This window comes from Nuphar pumila, chromosome 4 (assembly GCF_984573655.1).
Source record: "Nuphar pumila chromosome 4, dmNupPumi1.hap1.1, whole genome shotgun sequence".
Classification (NCBI taxonomy): Eukaryota; Viridiplantae; Streptophyta; class Magnoliopsida; order Nymphaeales; family Nymphaeaceae; genus Nuphar; species Nuphar pumila.
This window is the reverse complement of record NC_143252.1, coordinates 31,106,753-31,125,161: the sequence shown is the minus strand read 5'-3', so window position 1 is coordinate 31,125,161 and position 18,409 is coordinate 31,106,753.

The following is an 18,409-nucleotide window of genomic DNA, read 5'->3' as shown; positions in this document are numbered from 1 at the left end:
TGTGCTTTAAGGCAGGCAAAAAACTATATATGTGATTCGATCATGCTCGTATGTGTGCTAAGGCAGTAAAAAAATTGAATATGTGAATATAGCATGCTCATATGTGCTCTAAGGCAGGCAAAGCCAAAAATTTTATATGTGATTCTATCATAAATGATATATAACATGTTCATATGTGTTCTAAGGCAGTTAAAAAACTCTATATGTTATTATAGCATGTTCATATGTGTGCTAAGGCAGTCAAAAAACAGAATATGTGATTATAATATGCTCATATGTGTTCTTAGGCAGTAAAAAAACTGAATATGTGATTATAGCATGCTTATGTGTTCTAATGCAATCAAAAAAACTTTATATGTGATTCTATCATGCTCATATGTGCTCTAAGACAGACAAAAAGTTAAATATATATATATATATATATATATATATATATATATATATATGTGATTCTATCATGCTCATATGTGTGCTAAGGCAGTAAAAAAATTGAATATGTGATTATAGCATGTTCATATGTGTTTTAAGGCATCTAGAAAAACTCTATATGTGATTCTACCATGCTCAGATGTGCTTTAAGACAGTCAAAAAAACTATATATGTGATTATACCTGAGAGGGACCTGGAATCGAAGATCCCCTATCCTGAACAGCGGCCTTGATCTCATTTCGGAGAAAGGGGGCGACGGTGTATTGGAAGTAGTTATTCAGTGATTCATTAATGATCTCGCGTACATCATCACTGGAAAGAATAGTCGGCTGCTTGGAGCTTATGTCGGCGCAAGAAGTTGGTGAGCCGTAACTGGAAGAACCAATAACTGGTGAAGTGTTCATATTACTCCCAAACCCGAACACGCGACCTTTTTTGGGTTCACCTGCTGCAGTCACCCATGCTGTAGGATCAAATGATGGATGCTGAGTAGCGTCTTCGCCATATCGCTCTACCATTTGTTGCTCATATGCCTCCTACAAAATAATGTTTAAAGTATTCATTAATAATTAATGATAACATTATGATGACTTGCATATATATTGCAATGATTATTAATAGAATTAATACATACCGTTGTCGTTCTCGCCTTCTCTGATAACGAAGACTCCCGTGGTCTTCCGTTTATGTGTTTCTACAAACACATCCTTATATGGTACACTGCCTCCTTTTTCTGCTTCCTGCGAAGTTAAATGACAAAAGATTTAGTACACAAATTTGCAACAATACTTATAAAATTAATATTATATATTGATGAGTTACCATTTTCTTTAGGTGGCTCTCAAATGTCTTAGATCCACCTGTGTGTAGATGGGCTTCGGGCATCTTCGATCGATTTTGTGAAGCCTTCGCAGAGCGATTTTTAAATGCATCTCCCGCCCACATATCGCACATTTCATCCCAGTAATCTCTCCTGATAGTAATAGGACCATGGCCCTTCCACAATAATGGATCATCTACTACGCCAGATGCTTTTTTTGCTGCAGTCTTCATAGTGTGCAGCATGTCTGCAAATCGATTGGCAGCCACCTTCTGCCACACCTTCCTTGCATCATTTTCTTCCACCGTAGTTGCAAAGCGATTCGAAGCCTACAAATATTTTCAGAAAGTTAGTAGACATTGCTTAAATAAATTAAATATGAAACACATTAACTATGAGGAACAACTGTATACCATGAATGAGGACCACAATCTGTCTAATACCTCCTTTGGGTACTCTTTCCATTGAGCAACTGGTCCTGGTAGATGTTGAAGAAGTGAATTCCTAATCTCCCGTACTACTTCTTGTGGCTCAAACCTCGTGCTGCACATGAATTGTTACACAGTAAATATCAATATAAAATATTTAAAAGATATGCAATAATTGAAAACAAAATACTTACGGTCGATTATCGATATACACTATTCGAATGAGTCTTCTTGTGCTAGCCTGAGAAGACCCTGTTTCCTGTGTTGGCTGTTGACTTGTGCGATCAACTGGTGTAGGTGGGTCGTGTACAGGCGCAACATCATCTGTAAAAAAATACACACCAAGTTCTCAGAATGTGCATTTGAACTAATCAAGCATCTAATTAGTTATATGATATACCTATCATAGGAGCCCGTGAAGATGAAGGTTGAGCCTGGCTACTACTGGATGAGCGACCACTATAACCTCCACGAACCATATTCTAACAAATAACATATGTCATACAATACATTCAAATAATTCACATCAAGTATTACAATGCATTCAAGTCATTCACATCAAGCATTGCAATGCATTCAAATAATTCAAATCATTGACATCAAGTATTGCACTAATTCAAATCATTCGTTAATTGCATAAATTATAATACATTCAGATAATTGAAATCATTCACATCAAGTATTACAATGCATTCAAATCATTCGTATCAAGTATTACAATACATTGAAATAAAATTTTTAATCATTCACACCAAGTATTGCAATACAACTCACATCAAGTATTACAATGCATTTAAATAGAGGTTTGTAGTATAAGATTTTGCTCACTAGCTTGAGAATTCTTCCTCGTCACTAGTTTGACTTTCTTCTTCTTCTTCTTCTTCTTCATTGTTTGCCCATCCACTTGGTACATCATTTGGATCACATTCCTCTATGAATGTTTCATCAGCCAATGGAGATATGACATGCATATCATGCGCAACATCGTGACCATAAGCGAAGTCACAGACATCATCTGATTGATAGTAATCACTGTCTTCAGCTAACTCATCTTCTTGTAACTGATCATACTCGGGGTATAGTTTGGATTTCACCTTGCAAACTGCCCACCATTCATTTTTATCTGACTTTTTTATACTCGGATATGAAGTATAATAAACTTGTTGAGCTTGCGAGGCTAATATGAATGGTTCATATGTTCCAAACCACAAATACTTATATTACCGAGCCATGTATCCACATATAGAACATAAAAGGATTTATAATTGAGTTGCATATACATATACTTACTCGATGTATGGGTCGATCGCTGAACAATTAAAAAGAATATAGATGTGTGCTGCATCTTGCTCTCGATCTGTCAATAGCCTTGATCGACAACTACCAAATGCATGCCCAAGTCGTTGAAATATCGACAGCTTGTCAGCTACAGTTACTTGTTCTCCATCATCGTTACGGGGCGGGCATGTGTAACGTGTTGAAATATGAGGTTCGAAGTACATAGATGAGAAATTTGAAATCTCTTCTAAAGTGTACGCCTCACAAATAGAGCCTTCTACTCTTGCTTTATTACGAACCTTTTTTTTTAGGTCGAACATGCATCTGACAAGAATATACATTTTAAATTTTAAATATCTGTCATTAAAGAGACAAATATAAAAAAACATATACCTTTCAAATGGGTACATCCATCGATATTGCACAGGGCCACCAACCCTTAGTTCATATGGCAAATGTATGATCAAATGTTCCATAACATCGAAAAATGCTGGCGTAAATATCTTTTCTAACAGACAAACAGTGGTGATGACAGAGTCCTCGAGATTCTTTACATCTGATACAATGACCTCCGATGCGCACAATGTTCTGAAAAATCCGCTCAACTCAGACAATACCCCCCATATAGGTTTGTCTAACATATCATGGAATGCTAGGGGTATCAATCGTTGCATAAAGATATGACAATCATGGCTCTTCAACCCATATAACTGTCCATCGTCAATCTTCACAGCCCGAGCAATGTTAGAGACATATCCATCTGGAAATCTCAGTTGTCTCAACCATTGACATACATCACTAGAACTCATAAAATCTACTAGCTGCATCGTTTGGTGATTCTTCATCTACGACAGTTCTTACATCACTAGAACTCATAACAGAACCCAGTTCTGTTCCTGCAGCATCAAATATCAAATTCGTATATGGATTATCGTGCACCACATTCACCCGTGCATCAAAATCGTTTCTAAATTCTTCTCCATGAAACGTCTAGTTCTGATAATCACTCACAAAACCCTTCCTGTATAGGTGATGTCTAACGCCATGAGGTTCTACAAATCGATTATTCTTACAAATCTTGCAGGGACACCTAATTCGACCTGTGGGATCTACCGTACTGACACTTGCCGTTGCAAATTCAATAAAACTGTCGACACCATCCATATATTCATGCGATAACTCATTGTCCACTATCCTACGGTACATTCATTCACGGTTTGCAGTCATTCTGTCGTATGATGTTACGAATAGTATCCTAACCAGTTAAAAGAGAACCATCAGAATACTATGATGAAGAAAATATCAAATTTATCATGCAATATATGATGTCATACAATCACAAGAATTATGATGCATGCATTGATAACTTAATATTTTCATGTGCAAACTATTCATGACACGATACATTCATTTGAAGCATGCTTTCAGTATACAATTTCACATGGAAGACATAATCAAATTGAAAGTAACTACATGTAAGCATGGATACAATCACATCAAACATTGCAATACATCGAAATAATTCATATCAAACAAATATCAAACATGTACCTGCAGCAAACACACTTCAATATCCCACTAACTACTACCATGCATAGCATGGACTCCGTACTCCAAAAATAAGAACACTTCCATATTCATACATTAAAATCATGCTCAGCATGATCTCCGAACTCCAACAAAGTAGTCCTAGATATCAACAACTAAGTGAGTGTGTGAACAATAAAGTGTTATATTCAATAAATTAAATAACATGTGATGCGCTTGCATCACTTACTCACCACGGGTATTTACCCGATTTGCATTGTTTTTGTCACTTACTTACCACGGGTGGCGGGGCACAAGCAAGTTCTGTTGAGAAATCTGCAAAAAAAAATGATGTTTTAAAATGAAGTCACCATGAAATTATTCGACCATATTAAATCATAAAACCTTAAAATACAAGAAAATAAATTATAAATAAACCAAAACATCATAAACTATAAGAAAAATAAACCATAAAATTAAATAAAAAAGCCACAATTTAAACCTTAATCAAACAAGGAAAAAACCTGCCCAAATCAAATACAAAAAAATCCTTAATCAAATTAACTAAAAAGTATTAATTAAAAAAATGTGATTTAAATCCCTAATTATAGAAAATAAAAATAAAAACTCTAAATAAATAAAAAAACCTAATCAAATTAACTATAAAAGCCTTAATTAAAAAATTTTGATTTAAAGTCCTAACCAAATTAACTAAAAATCCTTAATTAAAAAAATTATGATTCAAATCCCTAATCATAGAAAATAAAAATAAAAGCTCAAATCAAATCCAAAAAAACCCTAATCAAATTAACTATAAAATGCCCTAATTTTTAAATTTTGATTCAAAGCCCTAATAAAACAAAATCAAATAAAAAACCCTAATTAAATTAACTACAAATAGCCTTAATTTAAGAAATTTGATTCAATTGCTTAATAAATGAAAATCAAAATAAAAAATCCTAATCAATGAAAATCAAAGAAAACTAAACAATAAAAATAAAATAAAAACCCTAATTTCTGAAAAAAGAAAAAAAAGAGCAAGAAACCAGGGGGTCGACCCCCGGCCGGACACGGCAGGGGGTCGACCCCCGGCCGGACATCAAAAGGGGTTGACCCCTTGCCGGACAAGGTAGGGGGTTGACCCCTGGCCGGACACGGCAGGGGGTCGACCCCGGCCGGACAAGGCAGGGGGTTGACCCCCTGCCGGACATCAAAAGGGGTTGACCCCCTACCGGGGTTGACCCCCTGCCGGACACGACGGGGGGTCGACCCCCGGCCGGACATGGCGGGGGGTCGACCCCCCCCCCCCCCCCGGCCGGACACGGCAGGGGGTCGACCCCCTACCAGGGTTGACCCCCGGCCGGACACGGCAGGGGGTCGACCCCCGGCCGGACACGGCAGAGGGTCGACCACCTACCGGGGTCGACCGCCTGGCAGAGTCGACCCCCTGTCGGAAAACGCAGGGGGTCGACCTCCAATCCATTTAAGGTGAAATACGTACCTGCGGTTGCTCCGGGCAGCGACAGCGGCAGCGGAAGGTTGACGGAGATCGACTTCCGGTGAACGGTGGGGGCCGGCAGAGAGGTCGACGGGATGTATAGGGCGGCCGAAGGAAGAGGGCGGCAGGAGGGAGAGGGCGGCGGGCGGGAGCAGCGAAAGGAGAAAGGAAAAAGAGGGCTAGGATTAGGGGTAATGCGACATTTAGCGACGGCTTAGCGACGGATTAATTCCGTCGCTAAGCCATCGTAATTCAAAAAACAAAAAAGGCGACAGAAAATATTTCGTCGCCTAGGCCGTCGCTATGTTGCGACGGAATTTTAGCCGTCGCAATTCCGTCGCTAACTGTCGTATTTATTGCGACAAAATATTCTCTCGCACAATCCGTCGCTAAGTAGCGACGGATTTTGCGAGGGAATATAATCTGTCGCTAGTTTCGTAAAATTCTACAAATTTAGCGATGGATTCATTTCTCTCGTTAATCCGTCGCTAAGTAGCGACGATATAACTCCGTCGCTAAATTCCGTCGCTAATCAACTATTTTTTTGTAGTGACATCATCTACTCCCTCCATATCCAAAATTATGAAGTCTACATGGAAATAGAAATCCTTTACCTTGACCAACACGTCTACAAGAATCTCTCGCGGGACCTTGATAGAGCGATCATCCAACTGCAGGGTCATCAGCGTTGGCTTCATCTCCTTTAATCCAAACACGTCATAAAAGAAACCCGAAAATATGTTCACACTTGCCCCGAGGTCAAGCAAAGCATGCTCGACTGTAATGTCCCCTATGACGCAAGAGATAATATGAGCCCCTAGGTCCTTGAGCTTTGGTGGAGTTTGGTGCTAGAGCACCACACTCACCTGCTCGGTCAAATAAATCCTCTTCGGTATATTGGACCTCAACTTCCTCTTCTGCGTACAAAGTTATTTCAAGAACTTTGCATATGCAGGGACCTGCTATATATATATATATATGAAAACTAAAATATGAAAACTAGAAATTTAGGCATTTCTAACACTTTTTTAAAAATCCAACCATGTAAATGTGCTTCTCATGGTGAATTGGTTAGGAATCAACAATTGTATCATGTATTTTCGATGAAAAATGTGATTTTTGAATGCTTAAATATTTACAAAGATTACGAGCCATTGATTTTAAAACCTTAATTAAATCACATTTATAAGGATAATTCAAGAGCAAGTTCTTATAAATCCAAGCATGTATATCACATCTGTGCAGTTAGGTTCAAGAGAAAATAACAAAAAAATCCATAAAAATTGTGGTTCACACTTTAGTTCTCATATTTTAGTGATTATATATATATACAGACACACACACGCATGAATTAAGATTTTCATAGGCTTTTACTTTTTTTTCAAAAATTTCACCGATCTAAACACTTGGTTTTATAGAAATAGACTATTGGATCATCCAATTAAAGAATATAAGAAGGATCTTTTAAGGGTTGAAAATCAATGGCTTAGAATTTTCATAAATATTCAAGCATAAAAAATCATATTTTTTTGATTCGATTACAATGATTCAATAGTCTATTCCTAGCAAATGGATCACTCTGAATGCATCTGCAGGGTTAGATTTGCAGAAAACGTATGAAAACCTCGATTCATACCAGCAAACATATTTGGTTGATTAATATATACATATAGGAAAACTAGAATATGTTTACCAACCAAATATGTTTGCTGGTATGAATTGTAATATTTATAGGTTTTTTTGCAAATCTAACCCTGCAAATGCATTTAGCATGGTCTATTTGCTATGAATTGATTGTTGGATCATCCTAATTAGATCAACAAATGTTATTTTTTCTTTAAATATTTATGAAAATTCTAAGTCGTTGATTTTCAACCCCTTAAAAGATCCTTCTTATACATCATACGGTGAAATTTTGAAACCAATAAAAAAAATTTAAGAAAATCTTGGTTCATACTTGTAAGCATATTTTGTTGGTAAATAAATGTTAGGGTAATTGGAACATGTAAACCAACAAAATATGTAAACTGCACTGAGATTTTCATAGTTTTTTATTTCTTATTTATTTTTTAAAATTTCACCGTATGGATGCAATCTAGATGCTTGGTTTTATAGAAACAGACTCTTAGAGCATCCGATTATGATGTATAAGAAAAATCTTTCAAGGTTGAAAAAAAAGCATACAAAATCACATTTCTTGTAATAGTCAATTCTATGCAAATGGACCACTCTTTACAAAAAAACCCTATGAAAATCTTGATTGATACTGGTTTACATGTTTCAATTGACCTATTACATAACAATCTGCCTCTCTTTATATATATATATATATATATATATATATATATATATATATATATATATATATATATATATATATATATATATATATATATATATATATATAGTAAAGCATAGGTGCTTAATGGGTTTTTTCTGTTTTTTTTTTTTTTGCAATTTTGACCCCATAAATGTGTTGGGCATGGTCGATTTACAATGAATCCACACCTAAATCATGTACTTTTGATGAAAAGAACTGATATTTGGAGCCTCAAAAATTTATAAAGATTTTGGACCATTGATTAGAACACTTCAAGAGCTCATCCCTATAAAACTAGGTACATAGATCACATATGTAGGTTAGAATTTAAAAATAAAATGGAAAAGACTTGAAAAATTCATTAAGCTTTACTCTCTCTCTCTCTCTCTCTCTCTCTATATATATATATATATATATATATATATATATATATATATATATATATATATATATATATATATATATATGAGAACTAAACATATTAGGTCCTTTTTTCTCATTCTGTCCCATTAGGCCCCATAGTTTGAAGTGTTTTGTGATAGATTTGAACAGTTAGATGTGTTCAGCATTCTCGATTTAGTAAAAATTGACTCTTGGATCATGTTTTTTGGACGAAAAAATATATTTTTATAGGCCAGAAAAAATTGATGCCTTCATAGCCATTGATTTTGGATCACCGGAAAAACTTGTATACATGTCAAATTCCGGTGATCCAAAAGCTAGTTCCCACCAAACAAAACCTATAGATCACATCTATGGTGTTAGATGTGAGAAAAAATATCAAAAACTACTATTTTTGAATGGGCCAAATGGAGTGCATTACTATATATATATATAGATGTGTGTGTGCGCGGAGATCACCATGCCAAAATTCAGTGGCCTATTACCTTGCTGGAGCACGCCCTGTGATCGGGGGCTGGAGAATCCCATCTGGCGGGTCTCAATTACGTCCTTTGCTCACCGTCCCCAACTATGAGCCTGCGGTGCCCGATCCAGGGGGGAGCCCTCTGTTGAAGACCTCGCCGGAGTGGTCTGTTTCACTCATGTTCACCGGTGTCTGTGCCACCTGAACGGAGTTCGCCGATGGCTCATGCAACAAGATGCTGCCATGCTCGCATGTGTACAACGATGGGTGCATCACAATGTGGCGCGCCGGGGGTGGCTCATGCCCGCTCTGCCACTGCTGGATCGGGCCTGAATGATGGCGTTGTGGTGGCACTCCACCGGAAGTGAAGACTTATATTCCTTTTGAAGATGGTTTATTTATTTTGAGAGTTATGTTGATTTTGTAGTGATTAGTTACATTTATCTTGATTAATTAATTACTTTGAAAAAAAAATATTTTAATTTGGGGATTTGAATTGATTTTGTCTTATGAGGAATTGATATTTTTTTCCAGATTTTTAATTCAACCATCCAAACACGTGAAAAATGAAAATCTGGATATCTTTTCTAGATTTTTAAGTGCATCCAAACACTGCATTTATCCAAATATTAAAAAACCTGAAGTTTCAAAAGTTTGAAAAGTAGAAAAACCAGAAAACTAAATTTCTGGATTTACAACCAAACAGGCATTCACATAGGGTAAGGTATCGGACTCAACCCATTAGCGGAAATCTAACAAGGCTGGGGCTGGATCAAAAACCACATTGCACAGTTTTTATCTGCTGCACCAAACAACATCCATCTTTCCCATACATTCTGTCAGCTGTGGGGCCCAACAGCAGATGTTGGGTGGTCAGGTGCAGTAGCACATTTGAAATGTGCAATGTGATTGCACTTGATCTTTATCCGATAAGAAGCAACCCAAGGGAGTTCCAATTGAAAAACAATCATATTACTTTGAGTTTACATTGGCAATGGTCTTGGGTGATGGTGCTGTCCCCTTCGTCCCAGGTTCGACTCCCACTGAGTGTCGGTGACCCCACCCTGGGTTTACCTCGCAGTGGGGCGAGTGTTCCTCATCATAACAAAAAAAACATCACAACTTTGAGCCTTCTCGGTTCGGCGATCTTTCTTAGATCTCTCTGGTATGAGCATGATAGGGGGCATGGATGAATTAGCAACTAAACTGGGTTGAGTATTGGGCTACAAACCAACTGCATTAAGATCCTGTTTGGAAGTGCTGGAAAACTTCTTTTACTTTCTTTCTCCTTTCTCCATTAGTTTGGGAACTGCTTTTGAAGGTCAATGATCGCCAGTTGGGCAAGCTAATAAACCACAAACAATGATTATGGCTAAGACTGGTAATTAAGCTGTGATATTTGCAACCAGACCCAACTGGCCGGTGCTGATTTAGGAGAGTGAAACATAACTAGGGGAATGTTTCTTCTTTTCCCAACCTTAGCCTGAGAAATTTTACCCAAAACTGAGCTTGAGCCTAAACCTTAATGACATGATCATAACGCTTGGTTTGGCTGGCTCAATTTCAACCTGTCATAAAGATACAAGTACAACCAAATTTTTTATTTTTTTAATTAGAGAAGTTTGAAATTTAAAAAAAAAACAAAACACAAATTTTTCATTTTTAATTGATAAAACCATGATATTTCTAATGATTATATTTTTATTAAAGACCTATCAGTAAAAAGAATGCACGATATAAATAACTCACTTAGGAACCTATAGTTATCCTAAATTGTGCTTGGAATGACATTACTCCCATCTTGCCCACCAACTGGTGTTGTCTTCTAGGCAAGTATACCTAGGGGTGTCAACAGGTCGGGTTTGGTTCGGACCCAGGTGGAACCAGACTTGGGCCCGATTTTTGGGTATGGTATTGGGTTCAAACTTGGGTCTAATCAGACCTACCATGAGAGAAACCATACTCGGACTCGATCAGAACTACATGAACTAGACCTGTGCCATACCCAGAACTCGGGTCGGGCTCCCGTTGGTATCAGACCTACCACAAACTATTTTTTATCATTTTTACATTGAAAAATTGCATGGTGTTAATCAGAACTCGGGTCCGGCTCCGGTTGATATCAGATTTCACAAACTATACCCAGATGCATGTATTAATCAGACCTTCGGGTCTTCTTATTTATCACCATACTTGGATTCTATAGGGTTTGGTATGGGTCAGGTCCGGGTAAACCTGAGCCGTTGACACCCCTAAGTGTACCCAAGTGCTATTCCATTTTCTCCCTAGAGTTTGAGGGATGCACTATGATCTGACATCATAAAAAAAAAGCAACCATAAGTATGGCAGGCCTTATAAGGTGTTCTCCCCAACTAGGAGGAGCCCGTATAAAAATGGGGTGCACCCCTATGAAAAAGGGGAGTTGAGGAGAACCAACGGGGAGCTCTGCTTGGCTGGTAGGAGCTGTCAGTGCACGTCTCCTTGTGGTGAGACGTTGCAGGTTCAAACCCCAGTGGTATGCTTAATAATAACTGGTGGGGGTTTGCCTAACCCTAGCTTGCGTTTCAAAAAAGAAAAAAATAGTTCGAGGGGTCGGGGGAATGGCCTATGGCACCTCCTAAATGGCCTAGGGTCGGCTGGGCGGGACGGTGCACAATCCACACGGCTACCGAATGAGGTTGGCTGCTGGTAGCTTTCCCTAGGGAATTGAGTGACCTTGGCTGGATGTGGATAGAGCTCCTCAGCTGAGTCTAGTTCTCCACAGTGGCTGGGGCGCCGTTGGCTGAAATGGGGCTGCTCACGCCCAAGAGCTCAACTCGCAGGGAACTCTAAGGCAGCATCACTCCCATTATGAAGCTAGAGGAGAACTATCCCCATCCATGAATATTACACGTTGTCTTCTAAATGCATGACTTCCATTTTCCTCTACTCAAAGCATATGGTTCACTAATGCCTCTAGTTCAGCTCATTTAACTACATTTGAATGGTGAAGTGTAGCATAGAGGACTGAGAAGACTTGGATATCAACGTCTTGAATGATGGGGTTTTCCACTGATCACTCCCTTTTTTAATCCGAGAGCCATTACCAACTTTCCACGATAGGAGGTGAGAAACATGTTTCCAGCCCCACACTATTCTCCTCCAAGCGTAGGAATCCCGTTGAACAGATCCAAATGATCACATGATTTTGCTTTCTAAATACTTAGAATACATGAATATTCTCCAGTTAGTAAACAAATTGAGGATATCCATTGCATGAAATACCAGGAAAGCCTTGTGCCTGGATAGCCTCTCCCAAGCAATAAGGTGTAAACGTTGATTAAAATCACCACTGCTCCATAAAAAAATGCAAAAACTCTGCCCCAAGGCTGTGATAATGTTAGGGGGAAGCCGAAATGAAAGAATCCAAAATGTAGCAAAAGATGAAAGGACATGCTTTATCAAGCATAACATATGAAAGCACAGAGATTTCCAACCAACAAATCTTTTTTTCATAATAATGCCTTGGCATAAATTCACATTCAAAGCGCCAGTAAAGAGTGGAAGTCCTAGGTACGTCCCAATTGACCACCGCAAGTATGAGTTAAGCTCAACAGTCGTGTCATCGCTCAAGTTGGGCAGAATGAACATAGACTTGGATGGGTTAATTTTTCATCCCTGCACAAAGTTCAAATTCCTCCAACACTAATTAGAGTGAAACAATAAAATCACTAGAAGCAAGGGAAAATAGTAAAGCATCATCAACAAAAACCAAAGAGTGAAAGAGCTCCTTCCACTGGGGGAGTTTAGGCAAACACAGACTACATTCAGATGTGACAATAAGAATACGTTCGGTTAAGCATTCTATAATATAAAAAGAGGTGGATCCCCATGCCTAAGCCCTCTAGAACTGAAAAACCAATCACCAACCATTGGAAAAGAAGGGAAAGAGAGACAAAGCATGATAAGCTAGACTTAGGTGTGATGAAACCCCAAGACCAGGAGACCTTCATGTAAAAAATCCCAGTCCACACAGTCATAAGCCTTTTGAAAGGCCCACTTTCAAACAAACTGAGGGAATATCAAAAGACAATAATGAATCAACAATCTCATGGGCAAACAAAATTGTTTTTTTTTTATGTTATGACCATACAAAAAAGCACTTGATTAAGAGAAATAACTTGTGCGAGGATATGATGCATACAAATAACCTGTTGGAACAAATGGTGACCAAAATAAGATTTTGGAGAATCAAGATCTTAAGCCTAGAGGCACATTCTTAAGATCACTATCTTTAGAACTTCAATAGCCCCACTTCGAGATTTTCGAAGATACAAAAAGGGTTTGTTCACAACTGAGCTCCCAGGATATAACTAGGCATGGACCTCAAGAGTATCACTGCTTCGCAAGATCAAGTGACCTCTCCTACACTTGAACTTGGCAAGCCAAATCGAGAATAAAAGAATAGAAGGAAAGAAAGCTTGAGAATCAGAAAATTTGATGAACCAAAAGACAAAAAATGAAGAAATTTATAGACTTTAGGAAAACCAAGACGTTTTTGTGATAAATGAAATTAAATGCCATAAATCCAACAGTTTAAAAATGAGATAAAATTGACCATGAACAATAATTACCTACCTTTGACTAACGATCAAGGACCTCCAAAATTGTCCAACAGTCACAAAGCCTCATAAAGTCTTTCAAACGGCCAAACCATTCAAGAAAATGAAAAGTCAAAGATGGCTTGGTCAAAGTGGACTTCAACAACTCACACACACCTTTGCGAGCGATGTACAAAATGCACCATCAAAATGCCACATTGCGCCTTGAGCATCCTTGCGGATACATGCAAATAGCATGTTCAACGTTCGTAGGTCATCCTAACACACAAGGTTTACCAAAGTAAAGAATAGAGAACAAACACTTTAAACCACTAGAAAAATTTCTCCCTCTTAAATATGGGACTAAACATTTTCAAAGCACTTTTGGTGAAAACAATAAAGCACCAAAACTTTACAAAATGTGCTATATTTTGAAACTTTTTTCAACATAACCATCACCTTAGAGATAATTAAAAAAAATTACATAGAGATATAGGCCTAAAATCACCTAAGGCGAAAGCATTACAAGTTTTAGAGATCAAAATGAGATGAGTGGAGTTCACCTGACAGACTAGTTTACCCTCGTGAAAGAATTCTTGGATGGCCAGTGTGACATCCTTACCAACAATGTCCCAAAAAACTTGATAGAAGTGAGCTGAGAAGCCATCAAACCTAGGGCTTCATCAGGAGAGATCAGAGCAATGAGTTTTGATTTTTCAACTCCAAAACACTCCCACCCTTTATAAGAGAAAAGAACATACCTCCACATGGAGTCTTTGGATAATAATTCTTTAATGAATGATATGCAATATCCTAAATTTCCTGAAGGATCATGCCTTCAACCTCTAGCCAATGAATGGAGTTTCTTTTGACTATGCCAAAGAAGAGCTGGAGTTACCTTCACGTAACCATAGCATGCGCGATTTCTAGCATTAGTAGGACTCCTTTGCTATGAAAGCTATGTTAAGACCAGCTTTTAGGGTCAGTTCCCTTTCAATTGAAATTGCATCTCCTTCATGCAAGTTGCTTTTCAAAGATGTAAGCTCCTCTCTAATTTCAGCAGCACGCCGATCAACAGTGCCCACAAAATGGTGATTCCAGCATTGAAGGTGAAAGCATACTTCATTAATTTGTGTTTGAAGGAAAAATATTACAAAGATTTAATTAGGATTGGAAGAATTACATCATGAAGTAACGAGAAGTCATAAACATGCATTAAGAGGACCAAAGGTCCTATGAAAATGATACATTCAAAGTCTCCTCATTTGAATCTACAACGAAAAAGTTTGTGAAGAGCAGCCTTCACGATGAAAATGTGATGATTGCAGCCCTTCAAATGTACTTAGTGATTATGTTGTAGCCATATGAGGCATCATAGGAGAAGCAGGTTTCCTCACTTAACTGCAAAACTCCATTCAACCTTTTTCTTAATCGGTCCCCTGAATATTATCTTCATGTTTTTGGATGTGTCAGTTACCCTTTTGTTACTCCCTACAACTCCACCAAGTTCCAACCGAAAACTAAATCTCGTATTTTTCTTGGTTATCCGCCTTGTCATAAGGGCTACATTTGCTTTCATCCTCTCTCGCACTTACGTCTCTCGTCATGTACTCTTTGATGAGTCTCTCTCTACTCCTCCCGGTCTTTCCTCTCCTGTCTCTAAGACCAATCTTGCATAGTGGGTCATTTTCCCCATGGTGGTGTTAGTTAATCCATTACTCTCATCTGATGCTCTCCCACTATCACCCGCTCCTGACCTTGTGCATGACCTGCCTGATCCCTCCTCCTCCCTAGCGTCTCCTATATCAGATTCCCCTATGTCATGTTCATCCGATTCTCATTTAGTCGATTATGTCCCTTCTTACCCTTTGGTCACTTCTCCTATGCCTGTCTTGTCTATCCTTGTCTAGCCCATCGCCCGTCCTCTTGATCACATTCATCATATGGTAACCCATTTCATGACGAGTTTCCTTAAACTCAAATATTTTTGTCTTTGTACCCTATTGCTTACACTATTTTTAGCGCACATCTTCTCGAGCCTGAGCCCACCACCTACAAGCAAGCTATTAAACATCAACATTAAAGCTTTGCCATAGAAGATGAATACGTTGCTCTCTTACAAAATTGCACCTGACATCTCCTTCTCCCATAATGGCAGTTGAATGTTGTTAGCTCTAAGTGGGTATACCACATTAAAAGGCATGTAGATGGTTTTATTGCTCGTTATAAATCTTGTCTTGTCACCAAACATTTTTATCAGAAGGAAGGTGTTGATTTCTTTAATACCTACAAACATGTTGTTAAGCCAACCACCATTCGCGTGGTTTTGTCCCTTACGGTCTCTTTTAAGTGGCATATCATCAATTGGATTTCAACAATGCTTTTCTTAATGGTTTCTTGGATGAAAACATTTATATGAGCCAACCACTTGGCTTTGTGCATCCTCAGTTTTCTCATCATATTTGTAAGTTGTATCGCTCTATCTATGGTCTCAAGCAGGCTCTGCGATCTTGGTACCAATGCCTTAGCTCCTACATGGTCTCTTATAGCTTTGTTATTTCTCAATCTGATGTTTTATTTTTTATTTTTCAATAAGTCAGTCTTATTATCTATATTTTAGTTTATGTAGACGACATCATCATCACCAACAACTCCTCTACATAGATCTCTCACCTTATTTCGTGTCTTGGTGTGGCTTTCTCTATTAAAGATCTTAGGTGGCTCAGTTACTTTCTTGGTATCGAGGTGTTCTATTCCTTTGCTGGTGTGACCCTTTCTCATCAGCTCTACACTCTCACTCTACTTCAGCGAGCCTGCATGGTTGGCGCCAAACCTGTCTCTATCCCTATGGGCTCTTCCTCCAAGTTATCCAACGATGGTTCGTCATTGTTCCAGGATCTCACACTCTATCGTAGCATTGTTGGTGGCCTGCAATATCTCTCTCTTACTAATCTCGACATCGCCTTTGTTGTCAACAAGGTTTGCCAGTATATGCATTAACCGACTAATGCTCACTGAACTGTTGTCAAAAGAATCTTATGCAAATAACCAATGTTCAATATTAATCTTCACTGTCATATAAAAAATAAGCACATCATTGAAGCATTCATAATCTACTCTTTACTTTGAATCTGCCCAAAACATATTTACAACATATCCATCTTCATCCAATTGTATTATACTAAATAAACCAGGGTCATTGATTGATTTCTTCTATAAGTAATCAACCAAAGAACATATTTCTCCATTCTTCATGTTATCTATCATCTTCCTTCTGAAGTGATTTCTTAGATCCATAGGTGTGAATGACACATTCTCGCGACCACCATCTATGTGCGCGCACAAATTGTATGTCTTCCTTGGTGCAATGCCAGTGCTATCAACTATTTCAGCAATTGCAGCATGCACTTTAGTTACCTTATGATGTGACCTTAACATAGGAGTCATAAATGAAGCTGCTAATTCATGGTTATGATCACTGGTTAAAGTATGAATACATATTTCTCATTCGAAAGTCTTTGAAGTTGCATGAAATCTACTGTGATTCATCGAATGTGCGATGATCTCGATCAAGGCAATTCGCTTGACTAATGCGCGAATCCAAGTCGGTTAGCCTCAAGCTAGCCGACATTAGCCGAAAGGAGATTGCTTAAGCAATCACCTCCAATTTCTTCAAAAGGACATCCCAAAGCCCTTAGGCCCGAAAGTAGAGTTCTCACTTCAAAACACAAATTGTATTTAATATTCAAAAGTTACAAATGTAAGCTTAGCTCGCCTATTTATAGGCTTCACAAAACCATAAACCAGTAAAATAGGAACCTGCCAATTTGGTTGGAAACCACCCCATTTTGGAACTGCCCAAGCCCACTTACGCAAGTGGTCCCCAAAGTGGATGCTCCCATTCACTATATCTAGACATGCTGAAATGGCGCATTCTGTTGTGCTGGCAGCCATGTCATAACCCACCATTTGGCTGACTCACCAGCTCACTGAAGTGGTTCTTCCAGCATATGCGCTAGCTTTGAAATTGGTTGCACTGAGATATACTCTTGATGTGGCAGCATCCCATTGGCTGTTGCATCACTTTGGTGTTGCGTTCTACATCGGTTCGCATCACACATCAGCGTGTGACTGGATTGAGACCGTCGTTCATCAAAGGCAGCTGCATCAGGGAGGTACTGCCGGCAACACCATGGATTGACTAACCTCGGATGTACCTCCCATTGGGGTCGAACCATGGACGACTTGCTGCTAGATCCGGCGAACAAAGCATCTTTTTAGTGACATGAAACGAGGGGTCTGCAGTTACCTTAACTGAGTTGAAAAAGCCTATTGCTTTGCCACCGGAAAAGGAGTGACGCCGACGACTCCATGACTTGTCGAAATCCGGCATGGACTGATACTGGACTTGAGTGGAGGGATCCAAAGGCCGATTAACTGGGGTCATTGGTCCTGACGCTGGAAGCATCTTTTTTGAGCATTTCCTATTCAATGGGATCCATAAGGATCCCATTTTTACCGACTGCATGGGAGGACTGCAGTCATCTTTAATGGAGGACAGAATGTTGAACGATAGCCTCTTTTTATTGGGTTGCTTACGCTGTGCATGATTATTCTTTTCCTACAAACTTTGTCGGCGTGCTGCTGAATGAGACCAACCATAA